We start from the raw sequence: 21,491 nt of genomic DNA, 5'->3' as shown, positions 1-21,491 counted from the left end.
GCATGACAGAGACAGACAGACTGGGGGTGGGGCTTGTGGAGAAGCTCTGTGGAGAAGCTCTGTGGAGGTGGGAGTTTTTGGAGAGAGAGTGGCATTCTGTCATTACAAGACAGTTTTGCTTAGCAACTGGTATAAATCCATGAAGCTATCTATTTCCACTGTTATTGAATTCCCCGTGGATGTGTGGGTGAACAAACCTCAACACTGCCTGCTCTCTGGTTTGGTGTGCTTCTCTGAGGTGTAGGGGAATCCTTGAGAAGATGAACAAGTCCCTGACTGTTGCTTCTCTTCACCCCAGGGTGTTTTGCCCCATTGATGAAACGCAAGGCTCTTCTTCCAGGACATTCCATGGAATAGTATAATACGAGGCTGAGGCCTAAATCCCTCCACTCTGAACTCCCCCCCCCCAAAAGAACTGGAGCCATCTACTGACGTTCATGAGTTCAAACTTCGTAACAGAAATATGGCAAGAATGCAGAGCGGATCATGTTGTCAACATGCTCTAGGTCTTAAATCCTCTGAAGCTTATTCTCCGAATGTACTGTCCTGTTCATATGGCGTTGTATTGTTATACTTATACGGCTTTGTGAAAAGTTTCCTGGTGATGCACATTGTAATAAACATGTTTGGACTTCTCTTCTGTAAGTCAGCTCAGCTGTGTGGCAACATTGAACTCTCATCAACTGTTGCTATCGGAAGGACCAGGATGTACCATCAAAGATGCTGGACAAATAGAACCAGTGAAGGAGACTCATTCCTTCGCTAGAGCAAAGCATCTATAATGTAGAGACTGCCTCGCCCCAGTCAGATAAGAGTTAATTGTCCGTGTGGCTTATGTGATTCGCGTTGAGGAAAGTTCACCACTGGATTTAGGGTCAACACTTTGAATGCCAGGCGTGAAATACCAGATGACAGACAACTCACCATAGGTTCTAAGTGTGTGACTCTGTCAGGCTTGCGCGTGATATCCCAATTAGATAACCGTGTCCTCTTTTAGCAGCGCATCAGAGCATCATTGTCGTTTCCTGTTCTCATTCCAATATGGATATGTTGGTCCTACAGCACACTGACGTCCACTTTTATTCCTGTATGTCTCCTAAAGGCCTACTCGTATCCCTGGGCGTAAAATAGTCTATCCGAAGAGTTTAGTGTTCTGGAACCGCTATCACAGAACAGTTAGGGTCAGCGGTTCTTTTAGATAGACTGTGCTGCGAATGCAGCCAAGAGGGCATGTTTATTCATAGAATCAGAGAGGAACGTCGCAACACAGTGAACTTCGTCGTCAGTCACAACATGTGGAACACACAGATAGAGAGTGGCATGATGGGAATCTGGGTCAGCTCTCCTGTAGTAGAGCTTGGCGATATGGACCAAAAAATCCACATTGTGATAAATTGCCTGAATTGATGCAATAATGATAAATAGAGGGATAGTTTATAACATTAATGTGCAACAAGTTTTTTAAACGTTTCCTTTAAACTACTAACTTACTACGAGTCTGATGGTTGTAGCCATCAACTGTCCCATTAACAATCACCCACATTAACACACTTACTTCATGTCAAACTTCACGTTTCTCTAGTACAGGCTACGTATCATAATGAACGATATCAGGATAAATGATCGGTATGGTCAATCATTTTTGGTTTATTGTCCCAGCTCTATCCTGTAGTGTGTTGTGGTGCTAGTGTAGTTCATGTGTAGTGTGTTGTGGTGCTAGTGTAGTTCACGTGTAGTGTGTTGTGGTGCTAGTGTAGTTCACGTGTAGTGTGTTGTGGTGCTAGTGTAGTTCATGTGTAGTGTGTTGTGGTGCTAGTGTAGTTCATGTGTAGTGCTGCTGGAGCTTCAGTTCCCCACACACACACATTTCATCAGCCTGAAACATGAGCTGCGGGGTCTGAACGGACTAAAGGGGGGAGTGAGGTAGAGAGGCAAATGAGCAATTACAGCATTGTGCTCATTACAGAGTTATCCCGGAAGATTGAAAACAAACCTGTTATTTTTTAAACCTCCTGTTTGGAATTGACGTGTCAATGTATGGTGTGAGGGAGCAGTGGAGAACCCATCCGTGTGTATATTGTTGAACCAGCCAAATCGTGCAAGTCTGTCACCCCCTTGGAGTGGTGAGTGACTGTCCCATGGGTGGAGGGAAGGGAGGGCTTCTAAAGTGGTTGGAGAGGACGGGGACAGGTTGACGGGGGCTGTTCCAGTCTGTTTTCTTTTTTAAGCAGGGCTGTGGACAGCTGCAGGCTCCTGCCCTGCCTGCCTCACTTTAGCTGACTGTCGGGAAGACGCCCGTCTGCCTGCCAGCACAGACCAAGAGAGGGATAGGAAGGATCTTCCCCCAGCACTGTTGTGACCAAAATTAGTTTCTTTATCTCTCCCCTCTCCCTCCCTCCCTCCCTCCCGCCCTCCCTCTATTGCATGCTCTGAGGGGTTTTTGACCCCCGGAGCAAATAAAAGGTCAGTCTTATTCAGAGCAGTTACTGGAAAGAATGAACATTGTCAGCATGACAACAGCAGAGCAAATACATGACGGGATAAAATAATAACAGATGTTGTACAGAGTAATACACAGAACCTTAACCACGGGGCTTTGTGGTCAGAGAGCTAGCTGTTGGGACCTACCATATAGCCCAACTGCATGCCACCACACCTCTCCCCTCCCTCTCTTCACCAACTCCTCACCCCAGTCCCCAGTCATGTCACTGAGGGGCAGGACATCAGCTCGTTCCTGTCATTTATTAAACCCCTTTCCACTGTATTAACCCAGTGTGTCCTATTTCTGGTTGGCTAAAAGTCTGGCTAACAGTAATTCAGATTGCTATCCTGTACCAGTCCTGGTCACATGGCTCTATAATACATTAGTCAAGCACTTATAGAGTGTGAGAGTGAGATTAGTTCTCTATGTGACTCCCTCTCTCTCTCTCTCTCTCTCTCTCTCCCTCTCTCTCTCTTTGATAGACAGAGATATGTGTCTGTTATAGAGATAGAGAGGGGATATTTTTTAAATAGATGGCGACGGTCTACAATGATGTTTTAAGGAATGTTTTGGATTGGCGGTATCTGAGGAACTCTGATTTGAGTGCAGCAGTCTTACTTACTCCTTTAAATCTAGGTCATATCTAAATCCAGCTCCAGTCGCATTCAAGGAAAGAGATGATTCTCGGTTATACATGTAGAAAGGAATCTCATTCTCATTCGAGCATAGACTCTGAGGTGCGTCTGTCAAAACCCTGTTCTGGTGGTGTGGTGGGGGAAATTCCGTTCTAGAGCTTTACCCAATAACCACTCCTTGGCTTTGGGATGAAACCCCACCCCCCTCCAGTCATTAAATACATAAAGCCCTTAGAAGTTTACCCAGATGTCTCATAGTCTTTATCTGATAGTTCGGCAGTGCCAGAAATTCCCACGAGCCCCTGATTGATCCCTTTCCCGCCAATGCTGCCCTGGGCAAACACGGGATTCTATCCCCCAACGTTGAATCCTGGGATTTTCTTCAGCCACACCAGGATCGGAGAAGCACCAAACTCAGTCAGATCCTTCTTAAATAACACTGATTACATGCTGATGGATCCCATCGGTACCGCTTGGCGTGCGGTAGCAGAGAGAGAGCAGTCTATGACTTGGGTGGCTGGAATCTTTAACAATTTCTAGAGCCTTCCTCTGACACCGCCTGGTATAGAGGTCCTGGATGGCAGGGAGCTCAGCCCCAGTGATGTACTGGGCCGTATGCATTACCCTCTGTAGCGCCTTGCGGTTGGATGCCAAGCAGATGCCATACCAAGCGGTGTTGCAGCCAGTCAAGATGCTCTTAATGATTATGAATATTAAAGAACACAGTTAATGTCTCCTCATCTCCATCACTATGATAGACCACCCAGAGACATCATGGAGATTAAGTTGTCGTAGGCTCACTCTGGACAGAGGACTATGAGTTGAAGGGGAGGCAAATGATGAGGAAGAGGAGTAGGGGGCTAGATGACGATGGATTTGGATCATGGCAGATGGATATGCATGCTCAGTCTTCTGCGACTCTCTTGGCTGTTGATCTCAAAGCAGCCATCTGTGAAACGCACACATTTCAAATACTTTATTTGGATCCAAAATTAAGCATTGACATGCGAAGGTCGCACATATTGCATAAGTCATGCATGTGCACAGGCACACCTAATCCCAATCCTCCTCTCATCCCAAGTTCAAACAATCAACACTAACAGCAGGAGACCGAAAGCTCTTGGACATCAAGTTTGATTTTTGGAGGTAAAATGTTAAGATAAATGAAAAGTAAATAGCATGTACTCTTTGTTCAAAGTCCATAATGCTTGGATCCATATTTGTGGATCATGAGCACAAATACTAGCACATGCCCATCCTCCTATCCCAGTTGAAAGCACAGTTTGAACAGTGAACAGATTTCTCTGACTGGCATTTTCTCAAGCACCTCTTTTCTTGCCAAATCCTTTGAAGACAGATGCCTCATAATATCCAATGTGAGGGTTTCTCGAATATTTGAGTGCCTCACAAATAAACTAATCTTAGCTGCTCAAACACACAGAAGCATTTGGTCTCTTTGTCTGTCCCATATGGGCAGTGAAGCTTCACGCTAAAGATCCCTGTTTGGTCCTAAACTATTTACTGTGGCACCTGGCCAGGGCTTCAGAGCAGAACTCTTGTAACAGTACTGAGAGAAGAGTGACTAGTAGAACCATGCTCTTGTTTCATGGGGGGCTCTCCTGAATGTTTTCTTACGTATCTTTCCTTTGTCTGTTTCGCTTGGGGATAATGACTTGTGCTAAGTGAACAGGAACCTTAATCAGCCGTGTGTGAAATTGGGGCCCAGATAAAGAAGAGCTTTTTGAACTGATTTGTTTGGACACTGGGGTGTGTGGGTAGATGCCTCATTTGAATGTGCCTTACAAAGCAACAGTGATGATGCTGACAGACAGAGGCAGTGGCAGGGTTCTGACGTCAGAAGAGCAGCGAGGATAACATTGGATTCTGGAAAAAGTCTGATCAAAATGTCTGTTAATGTCTCTGAAATGAGGTTCTCAATTTGAATAAAAACGTGGCTGTTTGATGTGAGAAGTGAAGCTGTATGGGGGTTTAGAGTCGTTCAAAGGGTGATCTACCGATCTGAGGGTTAATTGCTGCATTCGGGCCATTTGAAATGGAGAAGTAACGATGAATAGTATACTGACATTATCCTCTCAATATTTCCCAGGGTCCTTTGGGCCACTATGGCACTGGGGTGATGAATGAATGTGGCGGTATCGCTGCAGCAACAGCCACTCCGACAGTCTCTTGTCATCTGACATGTCGTTTGGTGGCCTTTCAGATCTCACTTCCCCTCTCTGACTGAAGTGACTTCCTTTGATTGGATGTCTAGCTCTTCTTTTTGATCTGAGTTTTGGCTGAAGGAAAGACATGGAAAACAGAGAGAACAAAACATATGTCATAAAAAGGATATGTTGGTCGATATGTTGAAACCAAATGTCTTTTCAATGTCATTTTAAAACATGAAATATCTATTAGAGGGCGACCGATTATGATTTTTCAATACCGATACCGATTATTGGAGGACAAAAAAAAAAACTAACCCTAACCCGATTTTTAAAAATGTATTTGTAATAATGACAATTACAACAATACTGAATGAACACTTATTTTAACTTAATATAATACATAAATAAAATCAATTTAGCCTCAAATAAATAAGGAAACATGTTCTATTTGGTTTAAATAATGCAAAAACAAAGTGTTGGAGAAGAAAGTTAAAGTGCAATATGTGCCATGTAAGAAAGCTAACGTTTAAGTTCCTTGCTCAGAACATGAGAACATATAAAAGCTGGTGGTTCCTTTTAACGTGGGTCTTCAATATTCCCAGGTAAGAAGTTTTAGGTTGTAGTTATTATAGGAATTATAGGACTATTTCTCTCTATAGCATTTGTATTTCATATACCTTTGACTATTGGATGTTCTTATATGCACTTTAGTATTGCCAGTGTAACAGTATAGCTTCCGTCCCTCTCCTCGCCCCTGCCTGGGCTGGAACCAGGAACACATCGACAACAGCCACCCTCGAAGCAACGTTACCCATGCAGAGCAAGGGGAACAACTACTCTAAGTCTCAGAGCGAGTGACGTTTGAAACGCTATTAGTGCGCGCTAACTAGCTAGCCATTTCACTTCAGTTACACCAGCCTCATCTCGGGAGTTGATGGGCTTGAAGTCATAAACAGCGCAATGCTTGAAGCATTGCGAAGAGCTGCTGGCAAACGCAGGAAAGTGCTGTTTGAATTAATGCTTACGAGCCTGCTGCCTACCACCGCTCAGTCAGACTGCTCTATCAAATCATAGACTTAATTATAACATAATAACACACAGAAATATGAGCCTTTGGTCATTAATATGGTCGAATCCGGAAATTATCATCTCGGAATCAAGATGTTTATTCTTTCAGTGAAATACTGTTTTGTATTTTATCTAACGGGTGGCATCCATAAGTCTAAATATTCCTGTTACATTTCACAACCTTCAATGTTATGTCATAATTACGGAAAATTCTGGTAAATTAGGCGGCCCAAACTGTTGCATATATGCGTGCAATGAACGCAAGAGAAGTGACACAATTTCACCTGGTTAATATTTGCCTGCTAACCTGGATTTCTTTTAGCTAAATATGCAGGTTTAAAAATATATACTTCTGTGTATTGATTTTAAGAAAGGCATTGATGTTTATGGTTAGGTACACATTGGAGCATGGACAGTCCTTTTTCGCGAATACGCACCGCATCAATTATACGCAACGCAGGACACGCTAGATAAACTAGTAATATCATCAACCATGTGTAGTTAACTAGTGATTATGATTGATTGATTGTTTTTTATAAGATAAGTTTAATGCTAGCTAGCAATTTACCTTGGCTTACTGCATCTGCGTAACAGGCTGTCTCCTTGTGGAGTGCAACAAGAGGCAGGTGTTTAGAGCGTTGGACTATTTAACTGTAAGGTTGCAAGATTGAATCCCTGAGCTGACAAGGTAAAAATCTGTCGTTCTGCCCCTGAACAAGGCAGTTAACCCTTGTAGTTAAATAAAGATTAAATAAAGGTGTAAAAAAAAAAATTCTACCTATTTCTGATTGTTATGAAAACTCAAAATCGGCCCTAATTAATCGGCCATTCCGATTAATCGGCCGACTTCTAATATGTATGACAAAGATGAGAATCCGAATCCGAACGTAATAATAGAACGCCTAAACTGACCATAACAGGAAGGAGGAAGTGAGGTCGCTGACCTTGGTCCCTCTTGACCCTGTGGTTGAGTTTCCGTGTGGCGAGCCAGGAGTCAGAGGATGATAAGCAGTGAGGGAGGGAGGTGAGTGTTAGAGGGTAGAGAGGTCTGTACCTCTACCTCTACCCAGCCCTCTACCCAGTTTTCCAGCGACAGGGGAATTCTGATGGGCCCACAGCCCAGCCTGCCTAGTTCACAGAGTAGCAATTAAAGTGCTCTCGTGCCCTGACACTGTCAGAGAGGACACTGCTCTAGTCAAGCGTAATAAATGTGTGTGTGTGTGCTACAGAGTGTGTGTTTGCATAAGTGAGAGCTGAGAGTGAGACTTTGACATTACACACGGTCACAATGTGTTTTGCACATAACATGTTGCAGCGCGGACACTTTGCCCCTGGTTGAATATAGGGATTCTGCAAGTGTGTCGCTTGGAACAGAGCAAGAGTGGAGGTGTAAACTGTCCTATAGGATCAGGGACCCGTGGCTCTGCTGGTGCTGTGCTGCTTGTCTCCCTGTGCCTCCTCTGCTGCTGTGTTTAAAGAGCTGTTTCTGTGTTCCCTCTCCCGCCACATGTGGCCTCGTTCTGTTCATTTCCTCTATCCCCACACAGTGCTAAAACCCCAGTCCACAGACCTACACCAGTCAGCAGCATATTTATAGGCTGTGGTGGGATTGTCTGCCCTACGATAATGAGCACATATCTTTCATTTGTTCTTAGCCAACCAACCAGCATCCTCAACCAGCCAAATGTTTTGAATCAAGCCGAATGTCCTCAACCAAGTCCAATGTTGTCAACCACGTCCCTGTGTATCTTTGTGGCTGTGAAGTGAAATGTGATGGGGTTAGTGTATCATCCTGCTGTAGTCTATAGATCACAGGGGCCCTCATAGAGAGGGGCCCATCATGCAGAGGGCTCACACAGTCAGTCAGTCTATTCCAGTACTTGTGTATTGACCTGTGTGGTTGATGATTGGCAGGCCAGATCGTGCCAGCCACTCACAGATGGTGCCACGGCTTGCCTTGGCACAGATGGCAAAGGATGAGGAGGAAGAACTGGGGCTTTAAGTATAGGAGGTGTGTGTGCTTGTGTGCTCAGTCATGTGTTTCTTTCGGACATTTGTTATCTTTCGTTAAGTGTGTGTGCGTGTGTGTGTGTGCTTGTTTTGAGTGAGTCTGTCTTTCTGGCTGTGTGTCATCTGAAATGGAATTTGCCAAGCGAGCAGACAGCAATTTCTCTCAACAAGGGAAAATTCCTCGTCCTCTGTGACAGTCGATTTAGAAACAGAAAATGAACAGTTTGTTTCTTTGTGATGGATTAATTATAACAGGCCAGCAGCATACCACCCTGCATACCACTGCTGGCCTGCTTCTGAAGCTAAGCAGGGTTGGTCCTGGTTAGTCCCTGGATGGGAGACCAGATTCTGCTGGAAGTGGTGTTGGAGGGCCAGTAGGAGGCACTCTTTCCTCTGGTCTAAAAATATCCCAATGCCCCAGGGCAGTGATTGGGGACACTGCCCTGTGTAGGGTTCTGTCTTTTGGATGGGACGTTAAACGGGTGTCCTGACTCTCTGAGGTCATTAAACATCCCATGGCACTTATCGTAAGAGTAGGGGTGTTAACCCTGGTGTCCTGGCTAAATTCCCAATCTGGCCCTCAAACCATCACGGTCACCTAATAATCCCCAGTTTACAATTGGCTCTTCAATCCCCCTCCTCTCCCCTGTAACTATTCCCCATGTCGTTGCTGCAAATGAAAATGTGTTCTCAGTCAACTTACCTGGTAAAATAACAGAAAAATAAAAAAGTATGTCTCATTCCAATTGAGCACTTCCCTTTGGACTTGGAGTGTACATGCATGTGTTTGTATGTGTGAGAGAGAATGAGCAACATAGAAAAGGTGATCTGTGTACACTGGGTGGGAAAAGTATCCAATTGTCATACTTGAGTAAAAGTAAAGATCCCTTAATAGAAAATGACTCGAGTAAAAGTGAAATACTATTTGAGTAAAAGTATTTGGTTTTAAATATGAACAGAACGAGGCCACATGTGGCGGGAGAGGCAACACAGAAACAGCTCTTTAAACACAGCACCCTTTTGGGAGACAGGGAAAATTTATGGAGTAAAAAGTACATTATTTTCTTTAGTAAACGTTGTCAATAATGTAAATAGTAAAGTACAGATACTCCAAAAACTACTTAAGTAGTACTTTAAAGTATTTTTACTTATGTACTTTACACCACTCTCTCTGTGTGTGACGTGTCTGCTTGTTTGAGCATTAAAGTCTGTCACTGTGTGTGTGCATTTGTGTTTGTGTCAGTGTCTAGAGAGAGAGAGAGAGAAAGAGATAGACTGGATTCTGTGTATGAGAGGTTTGCGATGGTCAGTGCATGTGTCAGTCAATGTCTCGGAGAGGGAGATGGAGAGGGGTAGAGATAGGGAGAGGGGGAGGGAGATGGAGAGGGGGAGAGAGATGGAGAGGGGGAGAGAGAGGGAGAGATGGAGAGGGGAGGGAGATGGAGGGGGAGAGAGGTAGATGGAGAGGGGGAGAGATGGAGAGGGGAGGGGAGAGAGGGGAAGGGGGAGAGAGAGGTAGGTGGAGAGGGGGAGAGAGGTAGATGGAAAGGGGGTGAGAGATGGAGATGGGGAGGGGGAGAGAGAGGAAGATTGAGAGGGGGAGGGGGAGAGAGAGGTAGATGGAGAGGGGAGAGAGAGGGAGATGGAGAGGGAGAGGGGAGAGAGAGGTAGATGGAGAGGGGAGAGAGAGAGAGGGAGAGATGGAGAGGGGGAGATGGAGGGAGATGGAGAGAGGGGGAGGGGGAGAGAGGGAGATGGAAAGGGGAGGGGGAGAGAGAGGGAGAGGGGGAGGGGGAGAGAGAGGTAGGTGGAGAGGGGGAGAGGTAGATGGAGAGGGAGAGAGAGATGGAGATGGGGAGGGGGAGAGAGAGGAAGATTGAGAGGGGGAGGGGGAGAGAGAGGTAGATGGAGAGGGGGAGAGAGAGGGAGATGGAGAGATGGGAGGGGAGATGAGAGGGGGAGGGGGAGAGAGAGGGAGATGGAGAGAGGGGGAGGGGGAGAGAGAGGTAGGTGGAGAGGGGGAGAGAGGTAGATGGAGAGGGAGAGAGAGATGGAGATGGGGAGGGGGAGAGAGCAAGATTGAGAGGGGGAGGGGGAGAGAGATGTAGATGGAGAGGGGGAGAGAGGGAGATGGAGAGGGGAGGGGGGAGAGAGAGGTAAGATGGAGAGGGGGAGAGAGAGAGCGGGAGGGGGAGAGAGGGGCAGGGAGATGGAGAGGGGGAGATGGGGAGGGAGATGGAGAGGGGGAGGGGGAGAGAGAGGGAGATGGCGAGAGGGAGATGGAGAGGGGGAAAGAGAGGGAGATGGAGAGAGTAAAAGCAGTGTTTGGCGAGTTTGTAATTTGATACTGAGACTGAGCAGTAACTAGAGACCCAGCACTGAGAGGAGAGCAGCAGAGAGTAGCAGGAGAGAGCTGTACTGCAGTATTCACACAAACGCATCTCTCTGTACCACCAGAATGTACTACGGGGACATGCAGAGGAGAAGCTGATCTTGTCTTAGTTTAATCAATAAACTAATGTCTATTAATTAATGTCTTTTTTTATGCATTGATAAAAAACAGACTGGCAGGTGAATGATTAAATTGATGCCACTAAGTTTATCATCATTGCATTACCTGTTGATTTGGATAAAATGAGCAGAAAGGGACATGCAGTACAGCCTGTCAGAATCCTATCAGACCATCAGGACAAACCTTAATACGCCGACCCAGTTTAGAACGGCAGAGTGTTAGATAGGGACACGGATGAACCCTTTTAGAACCCTTTTAGATGGAATCAAAAGGGTTCTGCAGGTCAGGGAGAGAGGGAGGGAGGGAGGGAGGGATGAAGGGGGTGCAGTGGACTGTATCAGAAGCCAAGGACAGAAGGAATCCAATTGTGTGTGTTAGAGGTTGCTGGATTGATGGAATTGGGCCTGGAGTTGGGGTTGGTCTAATGGGTCAGTGTGTGTGTGTGTGTGTGTGTGTGTGTGTGTGTGTGTGTGTGTGTGTGTGTGTGTGTGTGTGTGTGTGTGTGTGTGTGTGTGTGTGTGTGTGTGTGTTGTGTGTGTGCGTGCGTGTGTGTGCATTTGTCCATGCTGTGTGTGTTTGCGAACATGTCCATGTGTTTATATGTGTTGGGTGTTAGACAAGGTTATTGCTAAGGGCTCAGACACACCAATAGCGTTAGCTGGCCGAGAGTACTTAGCACCTCTGAACAGAGTGCGCACCGATTCTACATTGCGTGAAAATGTTGGCAGTCGGACGTCTACACTGGGTGGTCCCGAAAGCACAGCCCGCTGAATGATCAGCAGACAGATGCTCGATCCACATTGGAGCCTTAAGACATGGTCTTAGTACAAGGTGTGTGTGAGGGTGATTATACAAGGGATTGGCCGGAGATGACTGAGGAAGTAAACCCATGCTGTGCCAGCGGTAAGGGGATAACACAAGGGTCAATGCCTGCTACAAGACTGCTCTGTGGAGTGTTAGAACATGGATGGAGGTAGAGAGAGACAAAGGAAGAGAGATACAGCGCAGAAGGAGGTGGAAAGAGCTTGGCGGAGGGAGAGGAACCACATTGATAAATGGATAGAGAGGAAGTGCTTCAGGTGCGAATCCATTATGACTTCTCATCACCCAAAGTGGTTGGTTAATGATAACCCTGTGTCTAATGTGTAGCTGTGTGTTTAGGCTTCTGTCCCAATTGGGTCTTTCTATAAATAAGGGAGCCAATATGTGACATTGTGATAAAAAAAATAAAAAAAATGGTTTGAAAAAAAATCTAATAAAAGTCATGCAGTTCCACATGAATGAAAGTGAATACACGCAAATTGGCCCATAACTCCAGCTATACAACAACATAGGACTAGGACTATACATCCTTTAAGAATGGTTCATTTTTATAAAAATACCTGTATTTAACCTTTATTTAACTAGGCAAGCCAGTTAAGAACAAATTCTTATTAACAATGATGCCCTACCAAAAGACAAAATGCCTCCTGCGGGGACGGGGGCTGGGATTAAAAATAACTACAAATAATAAATACAAATATAGCACTAAACACACATCACGAGAAAAGAGGCAACACAACACTACATAGAGACCTATAAGTCAACAACATAGCAAGGCAGCAACACATGACAACACAGAATGTTAGCAACACAACATGACAACAACATGGTAGCAACACAACATGGCAGGTAGCAGCACAAAACATGGTACAAACATTTTTGGGCACAGACAACAGCACAAAGGGCAAGAAGGTAAAGACAACAATACATCATACAGACATTGACTATTCAAATTCAAGGACTTTCCCTTAAATGCTTTTTTTTAGGCCTTGCCAATGTATTGATGTTCAAATTATTATTACTTTCTAAAATATGTGAAAATAATCTTTTAAATCAACGTGGGAATTTGATTGAATATCGTTCTGATCCTCTCTTAAGGGAATTATTATCAATGACTAATCAACAGCTGTAACAAGTTGTCCAGTGTAGTAAATCCTCACTGGTCCCCTAGTTTATAGAAAGACCCAATTTCACCAGGTCTCGGTACTCTATTGAGAAAGTGGACTGTCTGTTCTTCTTGATGTTTCCAGAAAGCCTTTTTCACAGCCTGTTTCCAGGAAAACTGAGGGACCAGGGTTGTGATCATTTCCATTCCAGTTCAGGGAATTCCACAGTTAACGGAATTACACTGAGACTCCCATTTTTTCACTTTAAAATGTATGCCAAACAAAGCCATTGATTTCAAAGTTTAACAAACCAAAAAACTCTATACACAATAATTACTTTGAAAAATGTATACAGTAAATATCAATCAAATACATTTAGTGGAAATCTGTGCATTTGCAAAGTTTGGTAACAGAATTGCAATAATATCACTACTATTGTCACGGGATACTAGGAGTGGTGGGTGGAATCAGGCGCAGAGAGCAGGGTTCAGTAGATCGTCAATTTATTCTCCGGCGCACAAAACGGTCACGCCAACATACAGGGCGCATACAATTGACCAGCCCAAACACAGGACCAAATAGTCTGGAGAATACACACACGGAAACCACCATACGACAGAGTAACAAAAAACAATCCCGCACAAAACAAGGGCGGGACAACCTACTACATATAGTAGTGGCTAGTAGGACGGTGACGACGACCACCGAGCACCGCCCGAACAGGCAGGGGAGCCAACTTCGGCAGAAGTCGTGACAACTATATATTTTTTAACTCATTTTTTGTGATATCCAATTGATAGTTATAGTCTTGTCCCATTGCTGCAACTCCCGTACGGACTCAGGAGAGACGAAACACGACCCTGCCATGCCGCACTGCTCACTTAACATGGAAGCCAGCTGCACCAATGTGTCAGAGGAAACACTGTTCAACTGGCGACCAATGTTAGTTTGCAGGTCCCTGGCCCGCCACAAGGAGTCGCTAGAGCACGATGGGACAAGGAAATCTCGGCCGGCCAAACCCTCCCCTAACTTGGACAACGCCGGGCCAGTTGTGCGCTTCCTCATTGGTCTCCCAGTCTCAGTCAGCTGTGACACAGCCTGGGCTCAATCCCAGGGCTGGCTGTAGTGACAACTCAAGCACTGCAATGCAATGTCTTAGACCACTGCGCCACTCGTGAGGCCCTATTTCATTATTTTTTACAAACTTTGTATCTGCACAGTTCTACATGTAAATGTGTTTTTGTAACATATTCTGTGGAAATTGTTAAAAGTAGTCCTTGTGCATCGTGGATTTGTAAAACTTTAAATGATTTTTGTTTGGTGTACATTTTAAAGTAAGAACATCTGCTGAGTCTCAGTGTAATTCCATTACTGTGGAATTGCCCTTTAGTCAATTCAGGTAGTAAACTGAAATTACAATTTCAATTACACATTTGTCTCATAGAAATGTATTGAGTAAAATTGGAATGTGAGCTTAGTTCCTGAATTGACTCACTTGAACTGGATTTGATATCAACCCTGCCAAGAACATTTGGAAAGTCCCAGTAAACTGTGTATTGCCTGTAGAAGTCCTTGTCAACTTGCCTGATGACTAAACGGAATTCTTCCACTGCTCTGTGTTTGTTACATACTTCAGTCTAAGACTGCCATTGTTGAATTCGTTTGTGGAGACATCAAAATGAGGGGTGTTGTACAAAACAAAGTCATCAGCAATGGGATCATCTCTAACCAATTAGAGTATCAAAGCCAATGACACATTTTCTAAACTCCGCTTTACCCACGTGTGTTCTGCTTCTGGCCCAACCCATCGGTTTCTGGGACCAATCAGAACGGTTAGAATGTGTTTGCGTTCTACAAATCGTCTGTGAGGTACTCCGATCAGCACAAATTGCGGAGAATAAACTAACGTTCGTGGGCGTAGATCCATCGTAACAATAACAAAATCCATCATAGCTACATGCATCATAACAAGATCCATCGTAGCTACATCCATCATAACAAGATCCATCGTAGCTACATCCATCGTAACAAGATCCATCGTAGCTACATCAATCGTAACAAGATCCATCGTAGCTACATCCATCATAACAAGATCCATCGTAACAAGATCCATCGTAGCTACATCCATCATAACAAGATCCATCGTAGCTACATCCATCGTAACAAGATCCATCGTAGCTACATCCATCATAACAAGATCCATCGTAGCTACATCCATCATAACAAGATCCATCGTAACAAGATCCATCGTAGCTACATCCATCATAACAAGATCCATCGTAGCTACATCCATCGTAACAAGATCCACCATAGCTACATCCATCATAACAAGATCCATCGTAACAAGATCCATCGTAGCTACATCCATCATAACAAGATCCATCGTAACAAGATCCATCGTAGCTACATCCATCATAACAAGATCCATCGTAACAAGATCCATCGTAGCTACATCCATCATAACAAGATCCATCGTAGCTACATCCATCGTAACAAGATCCATCGTAGCTACATCCATCATAACAAGATCCATCGTAACAAGATCCATCGTAGCTACATCCATCATAACAAGATCCATCGTAGCTACATCCATCATAACAAGATCCATCGTAGCTACATCCATCATAACAAGATCCATCGTAGCTACATCAATCGTAACAAGATCCATCGTAGCTACATCCATCATAACAAGATCCATCGTAACAAGATCCATCGTAGCTACATCCATCATAACAAGATCCATCGTAGCTACATCCATCATAACAAGATCCATCGTAGCTACATCCATCATAACAAGATCAATCGTAGCTACATCCATCATAACAAGATCCATCGTAACAAGATCCATCGTAGCTACATCCATCATAACAAGATCCATCGTAGCTACATCCATCGTAACAAGATCCATCGTAGCTACATCAATCGTAACAAGATCCATCATAGCTACATCCATCATAACAAGATCCATCGTAGCTACATCCATCATAACAAGATCCATCGTAGCTACATCCATCATAACAAGATCCATCGTAACAAGATCCATCATAGCTACATCCATCATAACAAGATCCATCGTAGCTACATCCATCGTAACAAGATCCATTGTAGCTACATCCATCATAACAAGATCCATCGTAACAAGATCCATCGTAGCTACATCCATCATAACAAGATCCATCGTAACAAGATCCATCGTAGCTACATCCATCATAACAAGATCCATCGTAACAAGATCCATCATAGCTACATCCATCATAACAAGATCCATCGTAGCTACATCCATCATAACAAGATCCATCGTAACAAGATCCACCATAGCTACATCCATCATAACAAGATCCATCGTAACAAGATCCATCGTAGCTACATCCATCATAACAAGATCCATTGTAGCTACATCCATCATAACAAGATCCATCGTAACAAGATCCACCATAGCTACATCCATCATAACAAGATCCATCGTAACAAGATCCATCGTAACAAGATCCATCGTAGCTACATCCATCATAACAAGTTCCATCGTAGCTACATCCATCGTAACAAGATCCATCGTAGCTACATCCATCATAACAAGATCCATCGTAGCTACATCCATCATAACAAGATCCATCGTAGCTACATCCATCATAACAAGATCCATCGTAACAAGATCCATCGTAGCTACATCCATCATAACAAGATCCATCGTAGCTACATCCATCGTAACAAGATCCATCGTAGCTACATCCATCATAACAAGATCCATCGTAACAAGATCCATCGTAGCTACATCAATCGTAACAAGATCCATCGTAGCTACATCCATCGTAACAAGATCCATCGTAGCTACATCAATCGTAACAAGATCCATCGTAGCTACATCCATCATAACAAGATCTATCGTAGCTACATCCATCGTAACAAGATCCATCGTAGCTACATCCATCGTAACAAGATCCATCGTAGCTACATCCATTATAACAAGATCCATCATAGCTACATCCATCGTAACAAGATCCATCATAGCTACATCAATCGTAACAAGATCCATCGTAGCTACATCCATCATAACAAGATCTATCGTAGCTACATCCATCGTAACAAGATCCATCGTAGCTACATCCATCGTAACAAGATCCATCGTAGCTACATCCATTATAACAAGATCCATCATAGCTACATCCATCGTAACAAGATCCATCATAGCTACATCAATCGTAACAAGATCCATCATAGCTACATCCATCGTAACAATTGATGACGATGGTGGACATGTCAAAACGATGTATTTTTTACTAACTTGTGCCCACTATACCCAAGACCAATCTGTGAGTTAAGTTGACCATTGGAAAAAGAGCTCCTGTGTAAATACTGCCATGCAGGTTGGATTGAATTGAGCCCCTAATCTTTATTTTCAAGGAGTTGCACTTTTGCACCTTTCTTCCCGAAACAATAGCACAATAAATTGTAGTCTATATTTCCTCGCGCCCCATGGCGGAGTCAAACTTACACCGCATGTGGCAATAGATGTCAGGAACTCTTACCACTGTGAGTTAACAGTCCAGATTTGTGTTTGTTGGCGATGTCCATAATTACATTATCAGAGCTTGCCAGTGGACTTCTGGTAAGTATGCCTTAGTGAGAAAGTGTTGGGTTCAGGTATAACTACATTTACCCACCCCCAAAATGAATACTTACATTTTTCTTTTTTACATTTCAAGGGGTTGGGCAAAGACTGAAATTGGGGTTGACAGTAAGACTTTCAAGGAACACTGCCTCCTGTGAGGAAAAGTAGATGTCACCGATGAGAGAAGAGACAGTGTGTGATGGGGGATAGGAGGAGAAGGTTCGGCGGAGGTGACAGAGAGTAAGGAGAGAGAGAGAAAGGAAGAGAGGGATTCTGTTTGTGTGTGTTTTGTTTTGTGTGTTTATGTTTGCGTTTGGGAAATCTGTTTCCCTGCCAGTATCCACTTCCTCCTGTGCGTTGTTTTGCAGTCACGAGCTTTCCTGCTCCTTCACCCTTCAATGCTGCACCAGATTTCTCCTAATGTTTTCCATCCCTATTAATGGCCTACTCCTCTCTCTCTCTCTCTCCGTCTCCAAATGACTCATGATCAGCACCTTGAATCAATTCATCTGAGTGTCTGAGTGAGAGTGAGTGAGTGTGTGCTGTGCTGTGGACCAGCAAGGCAAGGTTGAGGTTGAAGTGACCTGTTAGTTTATGTAACGGCTCTTGTGGGTGTTGATTGTGTGATTGTGATTGGCCCAGATAGCGGCACTCGAGAGTGGCCCATTCAACGTCGGCCTCACCACCCCTCTGTCTCTCTCTTTCTCTCCATCTGTCCAGCAAACACAGAGTTCAACAGGGGGTGACAAAATGACCTTATTATCCCAAAGCCAGTGACTAATTGAGGGCCTGGTTCTCTGCAGCCCCGGAGAGAAGTGGAGAGTAGGGGAGGGAAGAATTGGGGAGAGTAAAGGAGGGGAGATGAGATAAAGGGAGAAGAAATTAGGGGAGGGCAGAGACAAAGGGAGATGAAAGGACTGGAGAGGAGAGGGGAGGCAAAACAAAACAAGCTGGCACAGATCCAAACCCTCCAGACCTGTGAGGTGGCCATTTTAGACCTACTAGAGGCCGTACATTATTTAATAACAATTATTTACCGTGATGTGTGTGTGTGTGTGTGTGTGTGTGTGTGTGTGTGTGTGTGTGTGTGTGTGTGTGTGTGTGTGTGTGTGTGTGTGTGTGTGTGTGTGTGTGTGTGTGTGTGTGTGTTTGTGTGTGCAAGCTCACAGGACTGCTTTAGATGAGCAAAGACTATCTGCGTTGTGGGAGAATGTAGGGGTTCAGGGAACCAAGATGCCCTATAAGGGTGGACCATGGGACCAGCACTGTACGGGTTAACCAGCCATTTTCTCTTGTTTTCCACCCAGCTGACTGTTTCCCTGCTTCTCTCTATCGGTAGTTTATTGACATTCATGCTGTAGAAAGTCATGTTGCACACTGGGATTGATTGAATTCGCTCACAGGGTCCCGATGAGAAAGGACAGTAATTTCCTGGTGCCAGACTGTGTCAGTGAGTGTGTGCAAGCTCGCACGCTTGCGTGTATGTGTGTGTGTTTGTATGTGTCTGCATGCGTGCATGTACGTGTGTGAAGGGGACGCAGGTGTGTGTTTACCCACCTGCCTGACTGTGCCTCCCGGCTGTGAGGAAGGGACATTGTCAGGGCCGCCTGAAAGTGGGGATTGTGGGAAAGCGTTGTGTGGCTGTGACAATGCAGTCCCCTGCGGAGCCACCACACTCTTACCTGCCACTTCTGCTCTAGAGAGGGCCCTGGTGTGTGTGTGTGTGTGTGTGTGTGTGTGTGTGTGTGTGTGTGTGGCTGTGTGTATTAAATTAGTATGCTACTCTTGTATGCTGTGAATTTATTTTTCTTTCTGTGTGAAGGTATTTGTGTGTATTGTGTGTGTGTGCTGTGAATGTATTTTTATTCCTTACATGTGTGTGTCGTGCCTGTATTAAATTAGTATCTACTTTATGCTGTGAATGTATTTTTATTTTGTCTGAAGGTGTGTGTGTGTGTGTGTGTGTGTACATGTGTGTGTGCGTGCCTGTATTAAATTAGTATGCTACTCTTGTATGCTGTGAATGTATTTTTATTTTGTCTGAAGGTATTTGTGGTGTGTGTGTGTGTGTGTGTGTGTGTGTGTGTGTGTGTGTGTGTGTGTGTGTGTGTGCTCTACTCTGGATGTGCCCTGAAACCTAAAACCAATACAGTATGTGTGAACACTCTTTCCATTGCTTCTCTAATAATGACAGGAAACTCTCTGGAGAACTTTCAACAAGCCTAACTGCACCAAACAATCCATTAATTACAGGGCCACAGAGATTCTAGCTGGTCAATGGTATTGAATGCCTGTATACCAAAAGTAATTACAGGGGAGGGAGACTTATAGGACATTCTAAATAAATCAGTTACAACACAACATGTAAAAGCTGTGTTTATCTTTACTGTCCGTCATGAAACCCTTTGATACATGTAGTCTGCTGACAGTAAGGCCGATGGTGGAGGCTGGAGGGTCGTTCATCATATCCCACCTTTCTGAATATGGGGAAGGAGGGAGGGAGCGGCTCTCCTCTCCTGTATTTCATCTGTCTCATTTCCCTGTTAATTGCCTCTCCTCTACCTCTCTTCTCTCCATCCAGCCCCATGCATTGCAGATGGGGCCAATTATCTAGTCCTGTACATTACTATTTCAGCCCTGTGACAGAGAAACTGAAGGGGGAGGGGCGTACGCCCTCTGAGGGTGACACTTAGGGAGGAGGGAAGATGGAGGGGGGTTGGAGGGTGGTAAGACAGAGGGGTTGACATGGGGGGGGGTCGTTTCCTGACTTATGTCTCGGAGGTTAGAGAATGTTCTTTGAACCATAATGTTTTAAATCACACCTCCTAGTTATTCTAAGGAATATTGTATCTTTGTGGATTAGGTTAGATAACTGTTCCTGTCGCTTGCGCCGCAATGTCTCACATTGTCATATTGTCTCTCTCTGTTGAATCACAGTTTTAATGCTTACAGAGCACATTTGATCTTTTAAGATATTTCCCTGTGTGTGTGTGTGTGTGTCTGTGTGTGTGTGTGTGTGTGTGTGTGTGTGTGTGTGTGTGTGTGTGTGTGTGTGTGTGTGTGTGTGTGTGTGTGTGTGTGTGTGTGAGAGAGAGAGAGAGAGAGAGAATCTGCTCATCTCTGGTATCCAATATCTCAGATCCACCATCTCCTATCACCTGATCCCTCCTTGGAGATATTTCCAATTCAACATGTACGTTCCATTTCAAAAGGTTGACATTTCTGTCGCCCTGCATGGCACGACATGGAGCTAGCAGCAGGGCTCTGAGAGGGAGAGTGCAAGTGAAGTAGGAGCATGCACGGAAATAAGAGGAAGGGAGGTAGAGAGAGGGGAAGAAAGAGATGGAACGGATGGAGGGGGAAAGAAAGCAGGAGAAGGGGGAGCATCAAGGAATGCCGCAGTGACCTGTTGCCACAAGAAAAGGGCAACCAGTGGAGCCCAAACACCTTCATAAATACAACCAACCAATATTTATCTGTTGATTTATTTTCCATTCCCTTTCATACTACAACTGTTAGGACACTGTTAGGACACTGTTAGGACACTGTTAGGACACTGTTAGCACACTGTTAGGACACTGTTAGCACACTGTTAGGACACTGTTAGGACACTGTTAGCACACTGTTAGGACACTGTTAGGACACTGTTAGGACACTGTTAGCACACTGTTAGGACACTGTTAGGACACTGTTAGGACACTGTTAGGACACTGTTATGACACTGTTAGGACACTGTTAGGACACTGTTAGGACACTGTTAGGACACTGTTAGGACACTGTTAGGACACTATTAGCACACTGTTAGGACACTGTTAGGACACTGTTAGGACACTGTTAGCACACTGTTAGGACACTGTTAGGACACTGTTAGCACACTGTTAGGACACTGTTAGGACACTGTTAGGACACTGTTAGGACACTGTACATAGCTAATAGTAGAACATTTGTGTGTGTGTTTGCTGTTCATTTCTGATGGCTTATTTCACTTTTGTTCTTCACTTATATTTCCCATGGAGGGAGGGAGGGACATGCTTGGGGTCATGGAGAGATACTCACAGTGTTGTGAAAGGAAGTGAGGG

General features: G+C 44.5%; 1 protein-coding gene across 1 annotated transcript in view; it reads left to right on the top strand.

Moving 5' to 3' along the window:
* LOC112258658 (inactive phospholipase C-like protein 2) overlaps positions 1-21,491 on the top strand; it is a 99,051-nt gene that overhangs the window by 1,632 nt on the left and 75,928 nt on the right. The gene's annotated exons all lie outside the window — the stretch shown is intronic.

The sequence above is a fragment of the Oncorhynchus tshawytscha genome, linkage group LG09 (assembly GCF_018296145.1).
Source record: "Oncorhynchus tshawytscha isolate Ot180627B linkage group LG09, Otsh_v2.0, whole genome shotgun sequence".
In the NCBI taxonomy this organism is placed as follows: domain Eukaryota; kingdom Metazoa; phylum Chordata; class Actinopteri; order Salmoniformes; family Salmonidae; genus Oncorhynchus; species Oncorhynchus tshawytscha.
Note: the sequence above shows the minus strand (reverse complement) of the source record. Positions and strands in the feature narration are given on the sequence as shown.